The sequence below is a fragment of the Odocoileus virginianus genome, chromosome 30 (assembly GCF_023699985.2).
Source record: "Odocoileus virginianus isolate 20LAN1187 ecotype Illinois chromosome 30, Ovbor_1.2, whole genome shotgun sequence".
In the NCBI taxonomy this organism is placed as follows: Eukaryota; Metazoa; Chordata; class Mammalia; order Artiodactyla; family Cervidae; genus Odocoileus; species Odocoileus virginianus.
Window position 1 is genome coordinate 14,397,526 of NC_069703.1, and position 25,089 is coordinate 14,422,614.

At 40.8% G+C, this 25,089-nt stretch overlaps 1 long non-coding RNA gene across 2 annotated transcripts in view; it reads left to right on the top strand.

The window, feature by feature from the left end:
* The window catches only part of LOC139032175 (uncharacterized), a 159,819-nt gene that overhangs the window by 38,317 nt on the left and 96,413 nt on the right, over positions 1–25,089 (top strand). The window lies entirely within an intron of this gene.

Here is a 25,089-nt window from a genome sequence, read left to right on the forward strand (position 1 = left end):
TATTTGGAACCAGTCTATTGTTCCATTTCCAGTTCTAACTGTTGCTTCCTGACTTGCATACAGGTTTCTAAAGAGGCAGGTCAGGTGGTCTGGTATTCCCACCTCTTGAAGAATTTTCCACAGTTTATTTTGATCCACACAGTCAAAGGCTTTGGCATAGTCAATAAAGCAGTAATAGATGTTTTTCTGGAACTCTCCTGCCTTTTCAATGATCCAGTGAATGTTGGCAATTTGATCTCTGGTTCCTCTGCCTTTTCTAAAACCAGCTTGAATATCTGGAAGTTCATGATTCACATATTGCTGAAGCCTGGTTTGGAGAATTTTGAGCATTACTTTACCAGCATGTGAGATGAGTGCAATTGTGTGGTAGTTTGAGCATTCTTTGGCATTGCCTTTCTTTGGGATTGGAATGAAAACTGACCTTTCCCAGTGCTGTGGCCACTGCTGAGTGTTCCAAATTTGCTGGCCTATTGAGTGCAGCACTTTCACAGCATCATCTTTTAGGATTTGAAACAGCTCAACTGGAATTCCATCACCTCCACTAACTTTGTTCATAGTGATGCTTCCTAAGGCCCACTTGACTTCACATTCCAGGATGTCTGGCTCTAGGCGAGTGATCACACCATCGTGATGATCTGGGTATGAAGGTCTTTTTTGTATAGTTCTCTGTGTTATTGCCACCTCTGCTTCTGTTATGTCCATACCATTTCTTTCCTTTATTGAGCCCATCTTTGCATGAAATGTTCCCTTGGCATCTCTAATTTTCTTGAAGAGATGTCTAGTCTTTCCTGTTCTATTGTTTTCCTCTATTTCTTTGCACTGATCACTTAGGAAGGGCTTCTTATCTCTCCTTGCTATTCTTTGGAACTCTGCATTCAAATGGGAATAACTTTCCTTTTCTCCTTTGCTTTTGGTTTCTCTTCTTTTCACAGCTATTTGTAAGGCCTTCTCAGACAGCCAGTTTGCTTTTTTGCATTTCTTTTTCTTTGGGATGGTGTTGATCCCTGTCTCCTGTACAATGTCATGAACCTCTGCATAATTCATCAGGCACTCTGTCTATCAGATCTAGTCCCTTAAATCTATTTCTCACTTCCACTGTATAATCGTTAGGTATTTGATTTAGGTCCTACCTGACTGGTCTCATGGCTTTCCCTACTTTCTTCAATTTTAACTCTGAATTTGGCAATAAGGAGTTCATGATCTGAGCCACAGTCAGCTCCCAGTCTTGTTTTTGCTGACTGTATAGAGCTTCTCCATCTTTAGCTGCAAAGAATATAATCAATCTGATTTCAGTGTTGACCATCTGGTGATGTCCATGTGTAGAGTCTTCTCTTGTGTTGTTGGAAGAGGGTATTTGCTATGACTAGTGTGTTCTCTTGGCAAAACTCTATTAGCTTTTGCCCTGATTAATTTTGTACTCTGAGGCCAAATTTGCCTGTTACTTCAGGCAAATATATATGTTACATAGTTAGAATAGGAAAAAGGAGTCCAAAATAGCGGTGGCTAAAAGACAAAGAAAGGGAAAAGGTCATGAAAATGGAGGAAAAGAAAATCTGTGGACTGGAGTGCAAACTTCAGGTGAAACAATATGGCCCCTTCTTGGCTAGCCCCTTGGAAGGGATATACTGTATAATATCCAATCTCTCTAGAGATTCAGGCCTTCATCTTCCATGTTCCCTACAACATGTGTGTTAACAGCATCTCTCAGTGGACCCACTAGGGCAGATGACAGGCACACAATGCCTGCTCGAAGTCCTCCTGTTGGTGGCATCCCTTCAAGGGCAATTGGGCTTCCAGGGATAATGTTTGTTACCTTGGGAGTTAGCACTGAAGGCTGTTTGGGCCCAAACCTTTACTACCACCCTTCTCCTGAAGTTACAAACATACTCCTGGATCAAATCTTCACTCCACTTTTATGGAACATCTGGTCTGTTGCCTCTTATCAATTTGTTCTTCAGCCACTTACTAACACCTACAACCAAGACCATGCCCCTATAGGCAACATTGCTCCACCTCACTTATTATTAAAATACTCTTAATGCCCCTAACAGGACAAGATAACCCACTCCTTTGTCATTACTTCTGTTATTACCGAAAGTGGGTCTATGACAATGAAATGTTTACCGTTGGAAACACCTTAAACTGCTCTTATGGAGGACTAGGGGAGGAAATCAGTGACTTATATTCCTCAAAGCAGTAGGAGGATAAGGCTTATGGCTGCTTCACCAGGTTCCCAATCTCAGGGCACAGGCTTGGATTGCTTTACATTATGATATCTATTCCCATCCATTGTGAACAGACCAGCAATGAGTTAATATTACAACCCCTTAATCCTCCCCAGCACTGGTCATGCTGGAGAACTTGGGGACCCCCAACTCCAGTATGGAGTTCCAAGGAAGTCGACCTCCTTGACCTGCCTAGGGATCTGGTCCCTGGGAAGTGGTCATGCCTCATCCTCCCTGAGGATACACTAGTTCAGGGGTCCCAGGTGGCCGACATGCCTCGACCTGCCCAGGGATTTAATCTCCAGGAGATTGTCACACCTCAACCTGCCAGGGGATCTGCACCCTGACCCTGGGATGCCGGGCTCTCAGGCTGCAACAGTACTGGGTAGTATAATCTTCAGAGAGACTCATCCCTAAGGAAGTCCACCCATGGAAACAGGAGGAGGCCTATTAGTTGTGGGACTGTGCCTAGTCTCAGCAGTAACTCAGGAGCCCATGAGAACCCTACTGCCTTTATGGAAAGGCCCTCCAAAAGTTTACTAATCTGGACTTAGACTCTTATGAGGCACATGTGATTTTAAAGGACAAATTCTTCTCCCATTGTGCATCAGACATCAGGATAAAGTTACAACAGCTATGGTATCAGGACCCTACTGCCTCTTTAGATGAGATGGTCCAGACAGCCACCAATACCTTTTATAACAGAGAATGGGAGAGGGAGGCCAAGGCCCAGGAAAGGGAGAGAAGGAAAGAGACAAGGTATGCCCAGATGCTGGAGGCCTTCCAGGGAAGCCATATGGCACAACCCAAGTCCTTGAAGGACAAGGCATGAGGCAAATGCCTAATCTGTAGACAGGCAGGACACTGAGGCAAAGAATGTCCAAATCATAAGTCTCCTAAAACGGCTTGCTACAAATGCCATCAATTGGGATATTGGGCGGCAGTTTTCCCTTGGTACCCAAGAGCCTCAAGGTCAAGCACCAAGCCTTCCCTCACGATGGTTCAACAGGACTGAAACAGCCTGCTCCAGTCGGCCTGCCTGTCACAGATAACCATTACGGGGCTCGAGCCAAAGGTGCAGCTGGATGTGGCAGGTAGGTTCGATAATTTCTTGGTTCACACAGGGGCTACCTACTCTGTCCTGACCTCCTACTCCAGAGCCTTCTCCTCCAAAACCTGTACCAGTTTGGGTGCTACAGGAAAAAAATTACAAAAAGATTTACCTGAGCACTTCTTTGTTGCTGGGATGGCCAAGTATTTTCCCACCAGTTTCTAGTGGTCCTTGAGTGTTCTACTCCCTTATAGGGAAGACATCTCTCCCTGCCTTCAAAACCTTGCAGCTATTATAGTACTGATAGAGGATGCTTTAAAACTGTTTCTTGCAGGCAAATTTTTACCAGCCGCCAAGTGAAACAACTCTTGAATCGGAGAGGCCATTTATGGAAGTCTGATCAAAGGATCCTCAGATATCAAGTAGTGTTCTCTCCCTTTTCACTCTTACCTAGAAACTTTGGATCACTGAAAAAAAAAAAAAAAAAACCAAAAACCCTGAGACGGATTGTCAGAAGATCCTCTGACCATTCCTGAGGAAATCTGGTACACTGACGAAAGCAGCTTTGTCTTGCATGGAAAAAGAAGAGCTGGATATGCAGTAATCTCCAATTTGAGACCATAGAGGCTAAACCTTTGCCACAAGGTACTTCAACCCAATTAGGTGATCTCATAGCCCTGACTAGAGCTCTAGAGCTGGGAAAAGGAAAGAGTATCCATTTACACTGACTCCAAGTATGCCTTTCTGGTGCTACATGCACATGCTGCTACTTGGAAAGAAAGAGGTCACTTGACCACCCGAGGGTCCCCAATCAAATAGGTGATCAAATCCTTAGGCTCTTGTAGGTAGTCCATCTGCCCACTGAGGTTTCAGCCTCCCATTGTAAAGGGCCCCAAAAGAGAGCAGCATTACAGAACTATGACCTAAAAGGGGTTGCCACCTTAGTTCCACAGACTAACTTGGCAGAAACTCCTTCATTTGCTGAAGGTGAGACTCTTAAAGCTAAGAGTGAGGGCTTTCAAGAAGATCGTATGGGGTGGTTCCAAAAGGAGGGACTCCTTTTTCTGCCTGGGAACCTTCAATGGAAGTTGATTAACTCCTTACATGCCATCACTGATTTAGGAGAGAAGGCCCTCCAAAGATTATTAGAAATGTCCTTCAGAGGAACAGGCCTCCAAACGACTATAAGGCAAGTGGTCTCCTCTTGTCCCACGTGCCAATTAAACAACCCCCAAGGAGCTCGAAGACCACAGCTGGTTCAGACCACCCACCTGCATGGGACCTAGCCAGGAGAGGATTAGAAGATAGACTTCACTCAGATGCCTGTTTCTCAAGGGTATAAATACCTATCAGTCATGACAGATACATTCATAGGATGGATTGAAGGCTTTCCCATCCAGACTGAGAAGGCTGAGGAGGTGGTAAAAAAAATTGCCCCATGAAACCATTCTAAGATTTGGTCTGCCCAGGTCATTACAAAGTGGCAATGGGACATAATTTACTTCTAAGGTCACCCAAGGGGTCTCCAAAGCATTGGGTATTACTTATTACTTCTATTGTGCCTGGAGGCCTCAGGAAAAGTAGAAAGGGCCAACCAATTCTTAAAACCAGGATTTCAAAAGATAACCCAGGAGATCTCCCTTGGTTGGAAGGAGGCTTTACCAATAGCTCTCCTCTGCACCTGTATTGCCCTAAGGAACAGGTTGGTTTTAGTCCTTATGAGATGCTATATGGGAGACCTTTTGTTTATGTCAATGACCTCTTTCTAGATGTAGAAGCTCAGACCCTCTAGTCCTATACCATGGCCATTAGGCAATTCCAACAAGAAATACACTTGTGGGGTGTCAACCAGGACCCAAAAGATTCTAAAGAGCCACCACTATATGCCTCAGGGACTCAAGTCTTAATTAAAGTCTAGAAAGATGGGTCCCCAAAGGCTGAACTCTAGCCCACATGGAAGGGCCCCTACCCTGTAATATTTCCTACCCCCACAGCAGTCAAATTACAAGGACATGACCCCTGGATTCACTATTCATGAGTCAAGCCATGAAAGAAAACAGAAGAGGACATTCAATACAGCTGTGAACCCCTGGGAGATCTCAGATACCTATTAGGACTACAAATGAGTGCCACTAAAACAAACACCCCCCCAAGTTAAGTTTCTGGGGATAAGTTTTCTTGGGATAGCTCTAAAGAGCCAATATAACTTGGCAGGGGTTGTATTCCAAAATAGATAGGAGATAGATCTCCTGATCCCTGAACAAGGAGGGTGTTGAGCCATCTTAAATGATATGTGTTCTTTCTGGGTAAATGCCTCCTGCTAAGTTAAAGAAAGTCTCACAGTCCTCAAGATAAACATTCAGATCCTATGGAATATCAAAGAATGAGCTGGAGAGTTCTCAGGGTGGCTACAATCTCTCTTTGGGGGATCCTTCTCCTGGCAAGGGGGGATTTGGAGTTGGTTAATTCCCCTACTAATCCCTGTTATCAACATATTGATGCTGTTTATGATTGCTCCATGTATTATCAACTGTTTAGCCCAATTTGTCTCTCCCCAGGTCAGTAAGCTACAAAATGCAGTTCTAGTTCAATAAGGATATATAAAACTACACCCAGCCACAGAAAATATTCCTCACCCTGAGATGCACACTGCTTGCTATAAGGACTCTGAGGCTTGAGACTAGCAAGAGGAGGAAGCCCAATGCCCCTCACCCTCTCAGTTCAGCAGAAAGTAGCCAGAGAGACTGTGATGCCTGTACTCCTAAAGATTTGGGCCTCCCATCTCTTGAGAGGGGAATGTTAGGTAGTTAGAGTAGGAAAAAGGAGTCCAAAATGGCGGTGGCTAAAAGACAAAGAAATGGAAAAGTCTAGGAAAACAGAACAAAAGGAAATCCATGGACTAGAGTGAGAACTTCGAGTGAAACAAACACGCCGCCTTCTTGGCTAGCCCAATTTGCATATGGCAGGCTCAAGGAGGGAGTAGACAAACATATAAAAAGAGGAAGCTAAGACGGATTGAGGCTTCTCCTTTGGGGTCATCCTGCCCTCACGCCTTGAGGGTATACTATCCTTTATTTGCTAAATGAAACTGAGCTGTTACTGAGCTGTAACACTGGTCTATCATTTCAAATCTTTGCTGTGGTGAGACAGAACTGAGGAAATTACATATTTCCAACATATATAATTACTGACAACTATGTATTTCATGAATCAATGCAAATTGGAAGTGGTCAAACAGGAGATGGCAAGAGTGAGTGTTGACATTCTAGGAATCAGTGAAATAAAATGGACTAGAATGGATGAATTTAACTCAGATGACCATTATATCTAATACTGTGGGCAAGAATCCCTTAGAAGAAATGAATACCCATCACAGTCAACAAAAGAGTCTGAAATACAGTACTTGGATGCAATCTCAAAAATGACAGAATGATCTCTGTTCATTTCCAAAAGAAGCCATTCAATATCACGGTAATCCAAGCCTATGCCCCAACCTGTAACACTGAAGAAACTGAAGCTGAACGGCGCTATGAAGACCTTCAAGACCTTTTAGAACTAACACCCAAAAAAGATGTCCTTTTCATTACACGGGACTGGAATGCAAAAGTAGGAAGTCAAGAAACACCTGGAGTAACAGGCAAATTTGGCCTTGGAGTACAGAATGAAGCAGGGCAAAGGCTAAGAGAGTGCCAAGAGAGCACATTGGTCATAGCAAACACCCTCTTCCAACAACACAAGAGAAGACTCTACACATGTACATCACCAGATGGTCAATACTGAAATCATATTGATTATATTCTTTGCAGCCAAAGATGGAGAAGCTCTACACAGTCAGCAAAAACAAGACTGGGAGCTGACTGTGGCTCAGATCATGAACCCCTTATTGCCAAATTCAGACTTACATTGAAGAAAGTAGGGAAAACCACTAGACCATTCAGATATGATCTAAATCAAATACCTTATGACTACACATTGGAAGTGAGAAATAGATTTAAGGGACTAGATCTGATACACAGAGTGCCTGATGAAATATGGATGGAGGTTTGTGACATTGTACAGGAGACAGGGAGCAAGGCCATCCCCATGGAAAAGAAATATAAAATGGCAAAATTGTTGTCTGAGGAGGCCTTACAAATAGCTGTGAAAAGAAGCGAAGCCAAAAGCAAAGGAGAAATGGAAAGATATTCCCATTTGAATGCAGAGTTCCAAAGAATAGCAAGGAGAGATAAGAAAAGCCTTCCTCAGCGATCAATACAAAGAAATAGAGGGAAACAACAGAATGGGAAAGACTAGAGATGTCTTCAAGAAAATTAGAGATACCAAGGGAACATTTCAGGTAAAGATGGGCTCAATAAAGGGAAGCAATGGTATGGACCTAACAGAAGCAGAGGATATTAAGAAGAGGTGGCAAGAATACACAGAAGAACTGTACAAAAAATATCTTCATGACCCAGATCATCACGATGGTGTGATTGCTCACCTAGAGCCAGACATCCTGCAATGTGAAGTCAAGTGGGCCTTGGAAAGCATCACTATGAAAAAAGCTAGTGGAGGTGATGGACTTCCAGTTGAGCTATTTCAAATCCTAAAAGATGATGCTGTGAAAGTGCTGCACTCAATATGTCAGCAAATTTGGAAAACTCAGCAGTGGCCACAGGACTGGAAAAGGTCAGTTTTCATTCCAATCCCAAAGAATGCTCAAACTACCTGCACAATTGCACCCATCTCACACGCTAGTAAAGTAATGCTCAAAATTCTCCAAGCCAGGCTTCAGCAATACGTGAACCATGAACCTTGAGATGTTCAAGCTAGATTCAGAAAAGGCAGAGGAACCAGAGATCAAATTGCCAACATCCGCTGGATCATTGAAAAAGCAAAAGAGTTCCAGTAAAACATCTATTTCTGCTTTATTGACTATGCCAAAGCCTTTGACTGTGTAGATCACAATAAACTGTGGAAAATTCTGAAAGAGATGGGAATACCAGACCACCTGACCCACCTCTTGAGAAACCTATATGCAGGTCAGGAAACAACAGTTAGAACTGGAAATGGACCAACAGACTGGTTCCAAATAGGAAAAGGAGTACCTCAAGGCTGTATATTGTCACTGTGCTTATTTAACTTATATGCAGAGTACATCATGAGAAACGCTGGGCTGGAAGAAGCACAAGCCAGAATCAAGATTGCTGGGAGAAATATCAATAACCTCAGATATGCAGATGACACCACCCTTATGGCAGAAAGTGAAGAGGAACTAAAAAGCCTCTTGATGAAAGTGAAAGAGGAGAGTGAAAAAGTTGGCTTAAAGCTCACCATTCAGAAAACTAAGATCATGGCATCTGGTCCCATCACTTCATGGGAAATAGATGGGGAAACAATGGAAGCAGTGTCAGACTTTATTTTTTTGGACTACAAAATCACTGCAGATGGTGATTACAGCCATGAAATTAAAAGACGCTTACCCCTTGGAAGGAAAGTTATGACCAACCTAGATAGCATATTAAAAATCAGAGACATTACTTTGCTAACAAAGGTCCGTCTGGTCAAGGCTATGGTTTTTCCAGTGGTCATGTATGAATGTGAGAGTTGGACTGTGAAGAAAACTGAGTGCCAAAATATTGATGCTTTTGAACTGTGGTGTTGGAGAAGATTCTTGTCAGTCCCTTGGACTGCAAGGAGATCCAATCAGTCCATCCTAAAGGAAATCAGTCCTGGGTATTCATTGGAAAGACTGATGGTGAAGCTGAAACTCCTGATGCAAAGAACTGACTCATTGGAAAAGACCCTGATGCTGGGAAAGATTGAGGGCGGGAGGAGAAGGGGACGACAGAGGATGAGGCGGTGGGATGGCCTCGATGAAGTGATGGACATGAGTTTGAGTAGCCTCTGAGAGTTGGTGATGGACAGGGAAGCCTGGCGTGCTGCAGTCCATGGGGTCGCAAAGAGTCGGACACAACTGAGTGACTGAACTGACTTGGTGGTCAGAAAGCTCAGAATAAGTTTAATACATTTATAACTCTCCACATATAATTATTTTTCCTGTAAATCTTTAACCTCAATTTTTACCTTTATTTTTAACTGCCCTATAGAAAGCACTTTTATTGTGAGCATATCAAGTCTGTTTGGAAACAACTAATGATATAAACTATAATAACCTTATTGAGAGACTTTGTGATTTCAGCTTTCCAGATAGAAACTTTATTTACTACCCATGAAAATCAACTTGCTGAATCAAATTTTTAAAAGATGATAAAATGGTTCATAAGATTTCTGGACATCAAGGATTTTCTAACAAATAATATTTCAATATTTCTGATTTATGACTAAATCAGAAAGATTTAATGCCCCTTGAAATTCACATTGTTTTAGAGTGAGTTTAACATATTATTTGCTGAGTTTGCTAAACCCAGATGAAAGGAGAATTAAAGTTTTGTAAACAATAAAAATTTTCATTTTTTTCCTGTTACAACTGAAAAAGGAAAGATCAAAAGTGAAAAGTGACACAATAAAATAATGTAACGTGTGAAGACCCTCAAGGGAGTAAGAATGATAAAATGGACTCTCTTACTAAGTATTTCCTTCCTTCAGAGATCAAACTGGCGTCTGAAAGGTCTTTTCATAATAACCTATATGTAACTGGAATTAAAATTAAAATCCCATGACATTTCTTTCCTTGATTGTGGCGCCATCACTTCCTCATGAAGGTTGTTTTTCTTTTGAACTTCTCTAAGCTTGAATACAAACAGAAAATCTGCACCTAACATAATCTTTATTCCAAAATCTTGGATAGGCTTAAAGGTCAGTCTTGTCACCTGATGAGTTTCTGAGCTGTATGAGAATGGTTGTGGAGAACAAAAGTCAATTACACACATTAAAGACATTTTTTTCCAAATGGAAAACTCTTGGTTCTTAGAGGGAGATAAATTAGGTATTCATATCACATAGGTTTGCTCCTCGAAAAAAAGCACTCTCCAAACCAGGACAATTTGTCTAGGACAAAGGATATGTTTTTCCAGTTTACTGTAAAATCTGTAATGAATGTTCTTTACTCTTTGCTGTGATCTTTTAGACACAGTTGCAGCCTAACTCTAGCATCTGCGTAGGTAGGATTCTATGACATGAATGTCTGTGGATGAGTTTTTGAGTTTACCCTTTTGTATGTCTTATTCTTTTGGACACTATTTAGTAACAGTCTTATCACTTCTCATGTACTAAATACTGTTGTTTTTCTTTTTCTTTTTTTTTTTTTGCCTCCAGTTAAATCACTGCTTCCAACTCTTTTTGTGCCATTTATTTCCAGTTCCCCTTTGTCCAGCCAAACTATCGGGGTTTGTGCAGTGGATTGCACCTGTCTTTCTGAAATTATTTGAATATGTATTGCATTTTGTACATATTTTATAAAAATGAATTCAAAACTGTAAGTGTTTATGATATTGATAAGAAGCATAGTTTCCATAAATCCAAAACAAATCAACAGGGATGGAAATCATTAAGTACATCAAAGCAGCAAATCAGCCTCAATTCCTTATTCATGTGTTGCTTGACTAGCTATTCAATTACAGTAAAAGAACCAAATTAAAGAACTTTTATGAAATACTGGGAATGTATAATTTAACACTGTGACTAAAAGGTAAGGAGGATTCCCCTTATTTTGTAAGTCTTTAGGTCCACACTTGCAATACAGCTTTTCTGCATACCTTTTAGTAATTTTTTCTCTCTTGTCTCACCTATTTTTGCCTTTATTTTCTCTGTACTTTGTTTTCTCTTTTATAGCCTATTGACTTTATTTGCTTTAATAAGCTTCTTCATTCTTTTTGGAATGAGGTAGAACATACAATTATAAATTAAATATTTATTGAATAAATGATGGCTTGCTTACCATTTTATAAAGTACTGAGGAAAGTTCTTTCCATTGGTTTTGCTCTTTGAGCAGACTGTTGTGATAGAAGGTTATGTGCTAAAAAGTCAGAAAAATTTAGATATGAGACTATAGGCAAGCCACTTAATCCTGCTGAATTTCTTTTCCTTTTCTTTAAAAACAGGGATTAAAAACACCTCCCCAGCTATGGTAGAGATTAGACAGTCTTTCCAGTAGATGCCCTTGTCTGAATTTGGCATGTGTAGCAGTTATTCTCTGTATATAGGTATGGATAGATACGGGTATATATATAGACATATGAAATACATCAGTTCAGTTCAGTTCAGTCGCTCAGTCATGTCCGACTCTTTGCGACCCCATGAATCACAGCACACCAGGCCTCCCTGTTCATCACCAATTCCTGGAGTTTACTCAAACTCATGTCCATCGAGTCAGTGATGCCATCCAGCCATCTCATCCTCTGTCATCCTCTTCTCCTTCTGTCCCCAATCCCTCCCAGCATCAGGGTCTTTTCCAATGAGTCAACTCTTCGCATGAGTTGTCCAAAGTATTGGAGTTTCAGCTTCAGCATCAATCTTTCCAATAAATACCCAGGACTGATTTCCTTTAGGATGGACTGGTTGGATCTCCTTGCAGTCCAAGGGACTCTCAAGAATCTTCTCCAACACCACAGTTCAAAAGCATCAATATTTCGGCACTCAGCTTTCTTTACAGTCCAACTCTCACATACATACATGACCACTGGAAAAACCATAGCCTTGACCAGACGGACTTTTGTTGGTAAAGTAATGTCTTTGCTTTTTAATATGCTGTCTAGGTTGGTCATAACTTTCCTTCCAAGGAGTAAGCATCTTTTAATTTCATGGCTGCAATCACCATCTGCAGTGATTTTGGAGCCCCAAAAAATAAAATCTGTCACTGTTTCCACTGTTTCCCTATCTATTTCCCATGAATTGATGGGACCAGATGCCATGATCTTAGTTTTCTGAATGATGAGCTTTAAGCCAACTTTTCACTCTCCTCTTTCACTTTCATCAAGAGGCTTTTTAGTTCCTCTTCACTTTCTGCCATAAGGGTGGTGTCATCTGCATATCTGAGGTTATTGATATTTCTCCCGGCAATCTTAATTCCAGCTTGTGCTTCTTCCAGCCCAGCGTTTCTCATGATGTACTCTGCTTATAAGTTAAATAAGCACAATGACAATATACGGCCTTGAGGAACTCCTTTTTCTATTTGGAACCAGTCTGTTGGTCCGTGACCAGTTCTAACTGTTGCTTCCTGATCTACATATAGGTTTCTCAAGAGGTGGGTCAGGTGGTCTGGTATTCCCATCTCTTTCAGAATTTTCCACAGTTTATTGTGATCCACACAGTCAAAGGCTTTGGCATAGTCAATAAAGCAGAAATAGATGCTTTTCTGGAACTCTCTTGCTTTTTAAATGATCCAGCAGATGTTGGCAATTTGATCTCTGGTTCCTTTGCCTTTTCTGAATCTAGCTTGAACATCTCAAGGTTCACAGTTCACGTATTGCTGAAGCCTGGCTTGGAGAATTTTGAGCATTACTTTACTTGCGTGTGAGATGGGTGCAATTGTGTGGTAGTTTGAGCATTCTTTGGGATTGGAATGAAAACTGACCTTTTCCAGTCCTGTGGCCACTGCTGAGTTTTCCAAATATGCTGGCATATTGAGTGTAGCACTTTCACAGCATCATATTTCAGGATTTGAAATAGCTCAACTGGAATTCCATCACCTCCACTAGCTTTTTTCATAGTGATGCTTTCTAAGGCCCACCTGACTTCTCATTCCAGGATGTCTGTTTCTAAGTGAGTGATCACACTATTGTGATTGTCTGGGTCGTGAAGATCTTTTTTGTACAGTTCTTCTGTGTATTCTTGCCACCTCTTCTATATATAACACTCACTAAAAAAAAAAAAAAAAGTGTTTCAGACAAACACTACCAATTGAAAAGAGTTTGTACCCATTTGCCATTTGGTTCTGAAGGAAGAGGCATACTTCAAGGTTATCTTACCTGTAACTGTGGGAGTTTTCCCTTTATTAATACATTCCTATATTTGTTAGTTTATTAACACATTTTTAAAATTTTTATTGGTTACCTACTGATTTTTATTACTCACTTAAACATTCAGGATAAAAGTGTTAATATTTATTTAGTGCCAACTATGTATTAGGGACTGTTCTAGGTCCTGAAGATACAGCTCTGCTGTGATACAAACAAATATTTTATAGAATATTATAACTATAATAGAAACAAGGTGCTAGAGGCACACTGGTGAGTGTTTGTGGGTAGGTGAAGTGAGGAAAGGTCAGTAGAAGAAATAAGACTTGATTAAAGTCTTGAAGGTGTAAAATCATTTCTTTGAATAAGCATTTTCATAACAATTTCAAGAGGTGATAATTATAATAAAAACCATGAGTTCATTTATTTAGTCCTTGCAATAAGTAAGCCTTACATAGGCACTTTATATGTTGTCTAATTTAATTCTTACAGCAGGGCTCCCTATTCTATTTTATATATAATATTAATATAATCAAAGTTACCCATGTAGGATGTGACAGAACAAGTCTGTGCCACTACATCTTTACATCACTTACCCATTACATCCTTCAGCAGAAGGATAATTAAAATAGCAGGAGACAAAAACTGAAAATTTTCCTAGAAGATCTTGTGTATCTTGATAATCTTTGAACTTTATGTTCTAGGCAGTGGGGAGTTATTACAGATTTAATCCAATACTTCCAAAAACACTCAGAGGCTAGTAGTAAAGAAAAGGAGAAGGAAAATATTTGAATTCTTGCTACATGCAAAATAATTCACATTCTTAATTTATTTCAATTTACAAAACAGCCTTAGTAAATGTCATTTTATATAAAACAAACCCTGAGACTCACAAAGGTCAAATAATTGCACCATAGTCACACAGTTAAAAAGTGATAGCAGTAGGATTCTAACCTAAGCCTGACTTCAAAGCACCTGCCTGCCAGTTAAGGTATTCTTCCTAAGAAAGCCTAACTGATGACAGTGTAAAAGTAAGGAAGAGTGAGTATATGTTTACCATTTGGCCACTTTTGCAGAATTGTATTTCCAATTAAGCTTTCCCAGTTGGAATTAAATGATTTACCACTAAGTATGCTTTTATAGATGAGCTATCATTAGTGAACTTTGAAAAAGTATAAAAATATTTCCCCAAATACATTTTTACTTATCACTTTTAAGTTCATATAATATAAAAATTGTACCACCGGGCATTATTGATTATATACTACTATTCTTAGAACAGTACACTTTTTCTCACCCTACAGGATGAGTTGATATTCTCCTTCACAGGTTGGAGAAATAAACTAGGAAAAGACAATCTTTTTTGTCTTTTCAAGGATAGAAAGAAAAATCTAACCTATTTGCTACTTGAATTCTTCTTTGCCACCTATATGCTTATTGATGAAGGTATTTAACTATTGCAATTTTAAATTTTCTTTATTGAAATACAGTTGATATAACAACATTATGTAGTTTCAGGTGGTCTACACAGTGACTTGACATTTACATCCATCATGAAATTATCATCACCATAAATCTAGTAACCATCTGTCGACATACAAAGTTATTATAATATTATTGACCATATACCTTATGCCATAATTATTTTGTAACTGGAAATTTGTGCCTCTTAATCCCTTTACCTATTAAGCAACCCCACCCCCACTCCTCACAGCTCTGGCAACCATTTGTTTGTTCTCTGCATCTTTGAGTCTCTTTGTTACTGAACTTTCAGTGGGATCCTAACAAGGTTTCTCCTACCTGGTGTTGTGGGTATCAATACATGGAGACTGAGTTCCATTCAGAAGCAACTGGAAAGCCTTATTCTTTCATGGGAGAATGGAGAGGTGTGAGTTCATGCTCTAACAGGGGTCTCCAACCCTGGGGATCTAATGCCTGAGGTGGAGCTGATATAATAATAATAGAAATTAAGTGCACAGTAAATGTAATACACTTGAATCATACTGAAACCACCTCCTGCCCCCATGGAAAAGTGTTCTTCCATGGAATTGGTCGCTGGTGCCAAAAGTTTGGGGACTGCTGCTCTAGGGCACTGACTGCCCCCAACACGCTGGGGCTTTTATGGGTCTCGTCAGGGGGGTCCTTACCGGGCGGGTGCAGTACTGCTTACCTTCCAGATCACAGCGCTCCACACACGTCCCCCACCGCCATCTTGAGTAGCGGTGTCTATGTAATCGCGCTGAGCTGAAATATCCAGAGCAGTGGTCCTGGGCTGGGAGCTCTAATCCAACGCGTAAGGTGCAAGGCCTCTGAACACGAACCCCTGCAAGCAAGTGAAAGCCGACCAAGCACAAAACAATAGGTTAGACCTTATCATCTAGACTCCAACTTACTTTTCCCGGGAATCATTAACGAGCTTTGGGTTGGTGTCAAAATTCCTTCTCTTCCTTTTGTCCTGATTCTTATTCTTGAGGGGCACTGAGGGCTCAAGTTCACCTTCTGTAACTCCTCACTGCTGAGTGTGGGCATTGTTATAACCCCAGGGAGAGGAGCAGAGCATCTCCCTAGGTGCGTTTAGACATGTTTGTGTGTCCCCAGGTCTGAACCCTGATAGTTTCTCTCCCTGAGTGATTAGAAGTTTTATAGATTCTAACCTTTTGGTTAAAATGGTGTATAGTTCTGACAAAATGTGGTCCACTGGAGAAGGGCATGGCAAACCACTTCAGTATTCCTGCCTCGAGATCCCCATGAACAGTATGAAAAGGCAGAAAGATAGAACACTGAAAGATGAACTCCCCAGGTCAGTAGATGCCCAATATGCTACTGGAGATCACTTGAGAAATAACTCCAGAAAGAATGAAGAGATGGAACCAAAGCAAAAACAAACCGAGTTGTGGATGTGACTGGTGGTGGAAGCAAGGTCAGATGCTGTAGGGAGCAATATTGCATAGGAACCTGGAATGTTAGATCCATGAATCAAGGCAAATTGGAAGTGGTCAAACAGGAGATGGCAAGAGTGAATGTTGACATTCTAGGAATCAGCAAACTAAAATGGACTGGAATGGGTGAATTTAACTCAGATGACCATTATATCTACTACTGTGGGCAAGAATCCTTTAGAAGAAATGGAGTAGCCATCATAGACAACAAAAGAGTAAAAAATGCAGTACTTGGATGCAATCTCAAAAATGACAGAGTAATCTCTGTTCATTTCCAAGGCAAACCATTCAATATCACAGTAATCCAAGTCTATGCCCTGACCAGTAATGCTAAAGAAGCTGAAGTTGCACCATTCTACGAAGACCTACAAGACCTTCTAGAATTAACACCCCAAAAAGATGTCCTTTTGATTATAGGGGACTGGAATGCAAAAGTAGGAAGTCAAGGAACACCTGGAGTAACAGGCAAATTTGGCCTTGGAGTACAGAATGAAGCAGAGCAAAGGCTAATAGACTTCTGCCAAGAGAACGCACTGGTCATAGCAATCACCCTCTTCCAACAACACAAGAGAAGACTCTACACATGGACATCACCAGATGGTCAACATTGAAATCATATTGATTATATTCTTTGCAGCCAAAAATGGAGAAGCTTTATACATTCAGGAAAAATAAGACTGGGAGCTGACTGTGACTCAGATCATGAACTCCTTATTGCCAAATTCAGACTTAAATTGAAGAAAGTGGGGAAAACCACGAGACCATTCAGGGATGACATAAATCAAATCCCTAACAATTACACAGTGGAAGTAAGAAATAGATTTAAGGGACTAGGTCTGATAGACAGAGTGCCTGATGAACTATTGGCAGAGGTTTGTGACATTGTACAGGAGACGGGGATCAAGACCATCCCCAAGAAAAAGAAATGCAAAAAAGCAAAATGGCTGTCTGAGAAGGCCTTACAAATAGCTGTGAAAAGAAGAGAAGCCAAAAGCAAAGGAGAAAAGGAAAGATATACCCATTTGAATGCAGAGTTCCAAAGAATAGCAAGGAGAGATAAGAAAGCCTTCCTCATTTCATTCTTTTACAAGTGGTTGACCAGTTTTCCCAGCACCACTTGTTAAAGAGGTTGTCTTTTTTCCATTGTATATCTTTGCCTCCTTTGTCAAAGATAAGGTGTCCATAGGTTCGTGGATTTATCTCTGGGCTTTCTATTCTGCTCCATTGATCTATATTTCTGTCTTTGTGCCAGTACCATACTGTCTTGATGACTGTGACTTTGTAGTATAGTCTGAAGTCAGGCAGGTTGATTCCTCCAGTTCCATTCTTCTTTCTCAAGATTACTTTGGCTATTCAAAGTTTTTTGTATTTCCATACAAATTGTGAAATTATTTGTTTTAGTTCTGTGAAAAATACCATTGGTAGCTTGATAGGCATTGCATTGAATCTATAGATTGCTTTGGGCAGTAGAGTCATTTCAATCCCACTTCTGGGCATACACACCGAGGAAACCAGATCTGAAAGAGACACGTGCACCCCAATGTTCATCGCAGCACTGTTTATAATAGCCAGGACATGGAAGCAACCTAGATGTCCATCAGCAGACGAATGGATAAGGAAGCTGTGGTACATATACACCATGGAATATTACTCAGCCATTAAAAAGAATTCGTTTGAATCAGTTCTAATGAGATGGATGAAACTGGAGCCCATTACACAGAGTGAAGTAAGCCAGAAAGATAAAGACCAACACAGTATACTAACACACATATATGGAATTTAGAAAGATGGTAACGATAACCCTATACGCAAAACAGAAAAAGAGACACAGATGTACAGAACAGACTTTTGGACTCTGTGGGAGAAGGTGAGGGTGGGATTTTTAGAGAGAATAGCACTGAAACATGTATATTATCAAGGGTGAAACAGATCACCAGCCCAGGTTGGATGCATGAGACAAGTGCTCGGGGCTGGTGAAGACCCAGAGGGATCAGGTGGAGAGGGAGGTGGGAGGGGGGATCGGGATGGGGAATACATGTAAATCCATGGCTGATTCATGTCAATGTATGGCAAAAACCACTACAATATTGTAAAGTAATTAGCCTCCAACTAATAAAAAAAATGGAAAAAAAAAGAAAGAAAGAAAGCCTTCCTCAATGATCAATGCAAAGAAATAGAGGAAAGCAATAGAACAGGAAAGACTAGAGATCACTCCAAGAAAATTAGAAATGCCAAGGGAACATTTCATACACAGATGGGCTCAATAAATGACAAATTACATGGACATAACAGAAGCAAAAGATATTCAGAAAAGGTGGCAAGAATACACAGAAGAGCTGTACAAAAAAGATATTCATGACCCAGATAATCATGATGATGTGATCACTAACCTAGAGTCAGACATCCTGGAATGTAAAGTCAAGTGGGCCTCAGGAAGCATCACTACAAACAAAGCTAGTGGAGGTGATGGAATTCCAGTTGAGCTACTTCAAATCCTAAAAGATGATGCTGTGAAAGTGCTACACTCAATAGGCCAGCAAATTTGGAACACTCAGCAGTGGCCACAGGATGGGAAAAGGGCAGTTTTCATTCCAATCCTTAAGAAAGGCAATCCCAAAGAATGCTCAAACTACTGCACAACTGCACTCATCTCACATGCTAGTAAAGTAATGCTCAAAATTCTCCAATTTAGGCTTCAACAATACGTGAACCATGAACTTCCAGATGTTAAAGTTGGTTTTAGAAAAGGCAGAGGAACCAAAGATCAAATTGCCAACATCTGCTGGATCATCAAAAAAGCAACAGAGTTCCAGAAAAACATCTATTTCTGCTTTATTGACTATGCCAAAGCCTTTGGCTGTGTGGATCACAATAAACTGTGGAAAATTCTTCAAGTGGTGGGAATAGCAGACCACCTGACCTGCCTCTTGAGAAATCTGTATGCAGGTCAGGAAGCAACAGTTAGAACTGGACACGGAACAACAGAATGATTCCAAGTCAGGAAAGAAGCACATCAAGGCTATATATTGTCACCCTGCTTATTTAACTTATATGCAGAGTACATCATGAGAAATGCTGGACTGGATGAAGCACAAGCTGGAATCAAGATTTCTGGGAGAAATATCAATAACCTCAGACATGCAGATGACACCACCCTTATGGCAGAAGGTGAAGAAAAACTTAAAGAGCCTCTTGATGAAAGTGAAAGAGGAGAGTGAAAAAGTTGGCTTAAAGCTCAACATTCAGGAAACGAAGATCATGGCATCCAGTCTCATCACTTCATGGCAAAGAGATGGGGAAACAGGGGAAACAGTGGAACCAGTGGCTGACTTTATTTTTTGGGGCTCCAAAATCACTGCAGGTGGTGACAGTAGCCTTGAAATTAAAAGATGCTTACTCCTTGGAAGGAAAGTTATTACCAACCTAGACAGCATATTGAAAAGCAGAGCCATTACTTTGCCAACAAAGGTCCATCTAGTCAAGGCCATGGTTTTTCCAGTGGTCATTTATGGACGTGAGAGTTGGTATAAAGAAAGCTGAGTGACGAAGAATTGATGCTTTTAAACTGTGGTGTGTTGGAGAAGACTCTTGAGAGTCCCTTGGACTGCAAGGAGATCCAACCAGTCCATCCTAAAGGAAATCAGTCCTGAACATTCATTGGAAGGACTGATGTTGAAGCTGAAACTCCAGTACTGTGGCCACCTGACACAAAGAGCTGACTCATTTGAAAAGACCCTGATTCTGGGAAAGATTGAAGGCGGAGGAGAAGGGGATGACAGAATATGAGATGGTTGGATGACATCATTGACTCAATAGACATGAGCTTGAGTAACCTCCGGGAGTGGTGATGGACAGGGAGGCCTGGAGTGCTGCAGTCCATGGGGTCACAAAAAGTCGCACACAACTGAGCGACTGAACTGAATTAGGAGACAAAGGACATCAGACAATATCAGGTACATGGGCCCATATACCTGCAAGAGAACAGTGGTTATTAAGCAGCCCAGGGAAGGTAGAAGCCACGTGACCCCAGGAAGAGCTTACATTACCCTGCTTCATGGTTGTTCCATTGTTCCATTGGTTCTGGTAGTCAAATTGCATTTTTCAGAAGCCTGTCTGCATTTACTCTAATCAGGCCACTTGCTTTGAGGAAAAAGCAACCTGATGTGTTTTTGGCCAGTGCCAAAACAATAATTTTGTCCCTCCCTGTTCAGCTAACATCATTTAGGGAAAATCAATTATCTCCAAATCTCTACTGCTTGGCAAGGCATACAGTTACTTCTCTTTTGCTAGTTTCTGGAAAAAGAGATTTAGATCTGAGAGATTCACAAGAATAATGGTCAGGGGGAGGGGTGTGAGTGGAGGTATTCATTGTCTTGGATTGTCTTTCCAGGGGTTAGGGCCTGGATGCCTTCCTTACTCAAATGTAACGTATCCATGGAGCAGTCCCCTGAAACTTCAGGGAAGCATGGGTGGTTCAGTTCAGTTCAGTCACTCAGTTGTGTCTGGCTCTTTGCCACCCCATGGACTGCAGCATGCCAGACTTCCCTGTCCATCACCGACTCCAGGACCTTGCTCAAACTCATGACCATTGAGTTGGAGATGCCATCCAACCATCTCATCCTCTGTCATCCCCTTTTCCTCTTGCCTTTAATCTTTCCCTGCATCAGGGTCTTTTCCAGTGAGTCGGCTCTTTGCATCTGGTGGCCAAAGTACTGGAGTTTCAGCGTCAGCATCAGTCCTTTCAATGAATATTCAGGGTTGGTTTCCTTTAGGATTGACTGGTTTGATCTCCTTGCAGTCCAAGGGACTCTCAAGAGTCTTCTCCAATACCACAGTTCAAAAGCATCAATTCTTTGGTGCTTAAATTTCTTTATGGGTGGTTAGGATCTCCAAGTGGGGTCTGTTCCTGTTACAAGTGAGCTGATCTTGCAGGCTGTTGGTTTTCCCAGTTTTTTGGTGCACCCAGTCTCCCATGTGACCTGAGAGGGGCATGGAGCTGGTGCTGGCTCGCTGGTGGGTAATGTTGTGCCAGTGCATGACTGTCTACACAGCCTGGAATGTGCTGGACTAGTGCCTACTTTCTGGTAGAGTGGGTAACCTCCTGGCACTGATTAGGCTAGAGGGAGGACTCCAAAATGGTTCTTGCCTGTGCCAGTATTACTGCTGTCAAATGTGTTGCTCAAATTGACTGCTGCCAGCATCTCTATCCTCAGGGGGAGTCCCAAGGTTCTTCTTCTCTCTTTGGGAGGGTTTCCAAGGTGAACAAATGGGTCCAACTAAGCCTCCTTTCAAACTACTGCCTCAGCACTGTAATTCAAAACATGAAATTTTGTGCACACCCTTTTAGAGCAGTCTTTGTTTTCTGTAACTTTCTAGTTTCTTCTGAACATAAGTCTCACTATGTTCTGGGGGTTTGTTTTCATGGTGAAGGACACTTAGGCTGGAAATCCTGATATGCAGCTTGGAGTTCCTGCCCTTTAGGGAGGACTTTGCAATTGTGCATGCATGCATGCTCAGTCTTGTCCAACTCTTTTGTGACCCCCATGGACTGGAGCCCACCAGTCTCCTCTGTCTGTGGGATTATCTGGGCAGGAATACTGGAGTGGGTTGCCATTTCCTGCTCCAGGGGATCTTCCTGACCTGGGGATCGAACCCGTGTCTCCTGTATTGGCAGATGGATTCTTTACCGCTGAGTCAGTGATATCCCTTCTTTTTGTGGGTTGCTGATTAGAGTCCTGACTATGTCATGTCTCTGCCTCTCCTATCATCTCACTGTGATTCTTTCTTTATGTATTTAGCAGTGGAAAATCTTTTCTGTTAGTTTTCAGGTTGTTTTCATAGTTGCTCTGTAGGTAGTTGTCACTTTAGTGTGTGTCAAGAGTTGAATTCAGGATCTTCCTACTTTGTCATCTTGACTGCCTTAACCTCTATCATTTTTTTAGCAGTTCAAGAGTACTAGAAATATTTTTTGTGTTTATATTTATGGACAACCTAAAGATCTGCCCCCAGAAAATCTGAATTTATCTTTCCTCAGTGGGTCCACCCCTATTTTTGCAGGCCTGGGACAAGAGTTCAAATTGAAGTCCACTTCTCATAAATTTAAATAAATTTAAATTGATTAAAAGTTATCAGTCAAATTAACAAACTGTTACATAATGTATACTCTGGTGCTCCCGTGACAAGTAAAGCTTCACAATAGCTTGGAAGGCCAAGTTATACTTCTTGGACTCCTTGGTGATATGGTGGCCTGCCCTCCTTCAGTTCCCACCTCCAGTTCCATCCCGCACTGCAGGGACCTTAACGTTAATTCTATCCTCACTTTAAGCAAAACAAAACAAAAACAGCTGACTTTTGCCATGTCTTGGTGTCTGTTTCATAGTCTTCCTTTAGGAGGGTAGACTTAGGAAGAATCCCACCTCTTCCTGGGAGAAACCTTGGGGCCATTTGGGCTAGGAAATCTGGGGTCATGGGTATGCAGAGTGTGTAGGAGCAGGGGCATTGTTTCCAGAAGTGGCATGCTCTATTTTTGTGTAGATTCCTTGACTCTGGAGGAGAACCAGACTGTGAGGTCTACAGTGTGAGGTACAGGACATGGGCAACATTGGCCCTAACCAAAGAGTGGTTCCGCCTCTCAGTGTCGTGGTAGAAGCAGACCCTGGCCAGTCACAATGCAGGAGCTGGCAAGTGAAGGACAAAGTAGGGTAGAGCTAGTACTTTTTCCTACCATAAATTAATGAATAACTGAAAAAAATGTATCTTGATATGAAGTTTCTGGAAAAATTCTCAACAGGGGTTTTAGACCCATCCCCCTTCCTTTTGCACTGCCTCTTCTTAGCCTGGGGCTCCCTCATCAAACTGTAAAATTGAGATCATTGCTTGAATTATTCCATTGTTTTGCTCTTCCTTGGTTTCAAGAGAGTGTAACTCTTTAGTTTGGATTCCAGATCCTTGCTGTTTAATCTCTTTGTTTTTTGGACTTGGTTTGTTAACTAAATCTTTGGATTCATAATTTTTCTCTCGACTTAGAATTTAAAGGAAGATATTTTTCCTTTACTCTTTTAAGTTTCAAGGTGTATTTACCACTGTGGAAAAAAAAACAAAACCATGTAAATCCAGTCAGAGGAAAAGATGACAAGAGTTATTTTGGATATAATGTTGCTTGAGAAAAATAAAATTTTATTTCCCTAATTTGACAATAATTGTTTATTCCATTCATAAAGGAGAAAAATTAAGTTCTTGTGTGCTGTTTTAAATATACTTTAAGGAGAAAAATTAACACATAATATTATATTACATTAATATATGTCAGGAAGGTAACTTGAACATAGTTAAAAAACAAACTTGAAAATATTTGCTTTGCTGTGCAGGCTTTTCAACAGTTATTTTTAAAGACTGAGGAATTAAGCACCTGTCACTTTTGCCAGCTGGTGTGGATGTTAAAAATTACTGTCACTCTCTTGCCTGCTACTCTATTTTGCACCTGCTACAACTTGAGTCATGGGCATCTCACACATGGTAATTTAATAAGGCTAGGTCCCATGACAGTATATTGATATTATCCCATGGGGAGTTAAAGCAGTTTTATAAGGTCTTGAGGGAAATATATTAAATATCAAGCTTGAGAACTAAACATTCAGTGCCTTGTAGACATCACATTTTTCTAACTGAAAACTATTAAAGGAGTGTCCAAGATGAGAAATTTAGCCACATGTTCCAAAACAAAAATGAGCCTTTTAGGATTGGATTATTTGTACCAATTGACTTCTCTACATGCTGACTTCTGTAATTTTTAAAAACACATTTTACTTCCTGATATAACAACCAAATATGAGTGTGTACTGAGAGCTTATCCGTTCAGTATGTATTCATGAGTCACATAGGGCTATTTTAATTAATTAAAATGAGATACAATTAAACATTCAGTTCTGCAGTCACACTTGCCACATTTCAAGGTCTCAGTCACCAGATGCGGCTAGCGGTTACCATACAAGACAATATAGATACAGATTTCCATTTTTACTGAAGTGTCTATGGGATAGTGCTGTGTTAAATTTCCAATTCCTGGTCTGAGGCTAAATTGACCTTAGAGATCTTGAGGCCATAGTAAATTCTCCTTAGAAAAATGATTGCAATGTCCCAACCTTATCTTGGCTACAGAAACGTAGGTCAAGTTTAATGCTGAGGGCTACTGAAATCTGAGTGACATTTGCTAAATAAAGGAGCATGATGACCTGAAGTGCCCGACATCAGGACAAAGCTGTTCCAGCTTCCAAAAATGTATAGGCAGGCAGGTACTTTTCAGACATTTTATAATCCCATATATTTTAGAGATATCTCTTTAAAGAGTGGGAAAAGTATTTATCATTTCATCTTTTCTAAATATCCAACTACTAACTTGCAAATTCTGCTTCTATTTTTAAAATAAATAAAGTGATAGGATGTGATAGGATGAATAAGTTTACACTGTGAACTTATCTATCAATTGATCTTATTATTCAGAGCATGTGTTAAAAGATGGAACCAAGATTTTGGGACACGGACATACAAAGTAGGAGAGAGGATATTAATAGATAGAGTCTTGAGTAAGAGTGTCGTTCTCAGAGAGGTTTTTTTAAGTAACAGCTGAAAGGTCACTTTAAAATTTATCCTTGAAGACATTCAGTGAGATAGATCAAGAGCTTATTAGAATTTTCCAATAGGCCAGATTGTCACTAGAAGTGAAATAGTTCAAGCTATGTATACAATGATTTACACAAAGCTGAAGAAACGTGCTTTCACTAAAATTGCCTGGATGTTATTGTTTAGTTGCTGAGTCGTGTCTGACTCTTTTGAGACCTCACAGATTGTAGCCCACCAGGCTCCTCTGTCCGTGGGATTTGCTAGGCAAGAATACTGGAGTGTGTTCCCATTTCCTTCTCCAGGGTACCTTCCTAACCCAGGGATTTAATCCACATCTACTGCTTGCCACATGGATTCTT